Consider the following 3783-nt stretch of genomic DNA (forward strand, 5'->3'; position numbering starts at 1 on the left):
AAAGGTTTTCTGAACATAGTATTCCATATCTATCTTAATTTTATGGTTTCCAAGGAATTGGGACCCTAGGACGGTTTAGTAGTCCAGAACTGATGCTGTTGTCTTCATACATAGCTTCTGCTTGCACCATCAAAATACTCCTTCTGGGCCTCCCTGTGGCCTAGGGGTTGTCTCAGTGCTACTGTTGCAGGGCAGGGAGAGGAGCACCTCTGAACCCTCAAACCTGCCTGCTCTGATAGGTTCTGCCATCCACAACATCAAGACAAAACATATAAGACCTTTAATGGAAAGGAGCTTTAATACAATGAGTGTGCAATACAGAAAAGATAAAGAATATAGTTTCTAAATTAAACACCCAAAGTCACCCATCCCCTCGTGGGTAAAAGTCCACCCAAAAGGGATTGGCCCAAAGTAAGGCCTGAAAATCTGCCACAAGTCTAAAGTACCTTCTAGCTGGGACCCATAGAAAAGGATCAGAAATGACCAGGCAAGTCTGGGAGGAAAAGAGCAAAATCAAAATCAAGATGAATACTGCCACAGTAACCTTCCCACGGGTCTCTCACCCACCTGTTTCAACAAGTCCAGAACCAAGAAGCAAGCAGTTTCTTCACATGTGTCTCTGCTCCATGTGCCTCCCTCAGGTCGCCTTCTGACTCTCTATCCTGCTTCCTTCCTCTTCAATCTCCTCTCCAGATTTTTCTCCAACCTGCTTAGTTCCACCTCCATTTGAGTGGGGCAGGGAACCTGGAACCTCCCCTTTTACTGGGGACCCCCCTGTTACCCTACCATGACCATGTCATGGCTCAGCAGACCTCTCCTATCTTGCCTGCTGCTCCCCTCCGCAGTGTTTCAGTCACTCTGCCTGTTCTGCTCTCCACTCTGTCTCTGGTGAACCCTCTCCTCTCACTCCCCCCACCTCTATCCTATAACCCAGTTATTGCATGTGTAAATAAATAAAAATAAATCTTAAAAAGAATTTGGCATTAACCACGCCTAACACTGAGATGGTTGGGGTTTCTCCTCACCTGCGCCTGCCACTTCACCCACTGTCCTCAAACTGCATCACACTTAATCAGCATCCAAAAGCCTTAGAAAGGTGTGTGTTTTGGGTGGAAGAGGTGTAGGTAGAATCTGGCTTGAAAAACTCTACCTTTTGCCTCTGACCGTTTCACAAAGGATGGGGCCTCAAGGAGGCAACAGCACAGGGCACCCCAGCTCATCTTTCCTCATCTCTCAGGGTTTCTTTCCTTGAAGCCCTGCCGCTTGCTCGTGTCCCCACCCCATCCAGAGCCAAATCCCTTCTATCCCTTGGAAATTTCACAGCCTCTTGCCTTCACCGGGCCTGATGGCTTTCTCCTTGGGTCAGCTCTGCCGGCCTCCACAGAGGTGTGGCCTGTCTGCTGCTGGAGGGGGTGAGTGCTGTGCGAAGAAACCTTTCTTGAGTTGTGCCTGAATTTCTCTCAAGCACTTTTGAAACCACACACTTCAACGTCTTGAAGATCTAACTTCCTTGTGAAGGACACTCTTGCCACTTCATCCCACTTCACATCCAAAGAGGTTTGTACTTCTCTTATTCATACCACTTTGACTTGATGTCTCAGAAAATAAAATGGGGTCATTTCTCCCTTTCCTGTCTATTTCAAAGCATTGTTCATATTAACCCTTTTGAATGATGGCCAGATCATTTCCCCTCTTGGTGGGTGAAGTTTCAGTTCACCTCATCCCAACCACTACTTTGCCTGTAAAACAAAGTCAGTAGTGCAGGCTTCTGGTTGCAGGGAACCCTTACCTACAGATGAACTCACTTCCTTCAAATCATGAGTGTTTTGATCATTTCATACCTTTAAAATGTTTTTTAAAGTTCTATATTGTTTCATTTCTTACCTTTGGTGGGCCACTGATTATGCTCAAACTATTCAAAGAGAAGCTTGAAAAATAACCTGTAAATTTCCTTCATGGTGATTGGAACTAGGTTCTTGCATTTATATGACTACAATTCCAGGTGTTGCTAAGTCTATAAAGCCATGACTAGAAAAAAGTAGATGGAATGACCATATTCCATTTGACTTTTCATGTACCAAAAGTAAAGCCAGTCCACTCCCATAGGTGTACTTTGTGAAAATGGTTTGCAAGGGCAGTTTGAAACTTTGACCTCATTCATTTTGAAACAAAAGATAACCATTACCAAAAAGATACCCATTACCTGTTAATAAGCCTGTTAGATTTTATGAAGTATGCGGACATGTTTCCAATGTTAGAACACACATATCTAGCTTCTCCTTTGGTTTGCACTGGATTCCATTTTGTGGAGGTTCATGACTTATGTAACTCTATCCAGCCAATCATGGGCGTATCACTGCTGGGCCCCATAGGCTGTGTGTTATATGACCAAAGCACCCTCCCTGGGGTTAGACTTTTTTTTTTAAAGATTTATTTACTTATACATACAGACCTGGGTTTCAGGCCAGAGAGGTGCAGGGGCGGTGAGAGGATTCACCAGAGACAGAGTGGGGAACAGAACAGGCAGATTCATGAAGTACACTGCTGAGGGGAACAGTGGGTGGGTCAGGAGAGGTCTGCCACGCCATGTGGTCACCTCTGGGATTGAACTCATGCTGAAACGGCTTTAGCTTCTTAGTGCTGTGCTTTAACCCGCTGTACCACAAGGGAGGGCCTGGAGTTAGACCTTCTTATGCTTTCACCAGCAGGTATGAGAGACTCCATTTCCCCACACCCCAACTCTGAATATTATTCAAGCTCTCAATTTTTTTTTTTTGCCATCTAATGAGTGAAAAATGGTCTCTTACATATACATTAATATACCATTAATAAATTGTGCATTGCTTTATTCTTTTGTGGATCATGTTTTCTTTTAATAAAAGTCATTGTTTATTTTTATATTAGATTTCTTGTTCTTTAGTTGACTTCTGAGAGTTCTTTTAATCTTCCAGATTTTACTAACTTATGTTGAAACTATTTTCTCCCTACCTACTGCTTCTTTCTATTTTTTAAAAGATTGATTTATTTATGCATACAAGAACTAGGGTATAGGCAGAGGTGGGGGCAGTTAGTGAGAGGAGTCATCAGAGACAGAGTGGGGAGCAGAACAGGCAGATTGACTGAAATACACTGCTGAGGAGCAGCGGATGAGACAGGAGAGGTCTGCTGTGCCATGTGGGTCAGCTCCCTAGCTATGGATTGAACACATGCCACAGTGATTCATGCTGCAATGGCTGGAGATAGTTTGATAGTATTGAGAATTCAATACCTGCACCACCTGTCTCTTTATTGTGTGTATAGTGTGTTTGATTTATTTTTTGTTTTGTTAATTATAATATGTATAACATAAATTTACTATTTTAACCATTTTTAAATGTACAATTCAGTGGCACTAATTAGTCACAATGTTGTGCAACTATTGCCACAATTTCCAAAACTGTTTCAACATCTCAAGCAAATTCTGTAAACATTAAGCAATAGTTCTCCATTCCTTCCTCTCTCCATCCAGCCCCTGGTGACCTCTAACCTGCTGTCTCCATAACTTTACCTATTATATACTTTAATGGAATCCTACAACATTTGTTCTCTTGTGCTTATTTCATGTAGAATGCTTTTTATTTTAAGATTTATTTTTATTTATTTATGCATACAAGAACCAGGGTACAGGTCAGAAGTGTGAGAAGTGAGAGGAATCATCAGAGACAGAGTAGGAGAACAGGCCAAGCTACTGAAATACACTGCTGAGCAGAGGAGCGGGTAAAACAGAAGTCTACTGGGCCATGG

Source organism: Condylura cristata, unplaced genomic scaffold (assembly GCF_000260355.1).
Source record: "Condylura cristata isolate star-nosed mole 26May11 unplaced genomic scaffold, ConCri1.0 scaffold00015, whole genome shotgun sequence".
Lineage (NCBI taxonomy): Eukaryota > Metazoa > Chordata > Mammalia > Eulipotyphla > Talpidae > Condylura > Condylura cristata.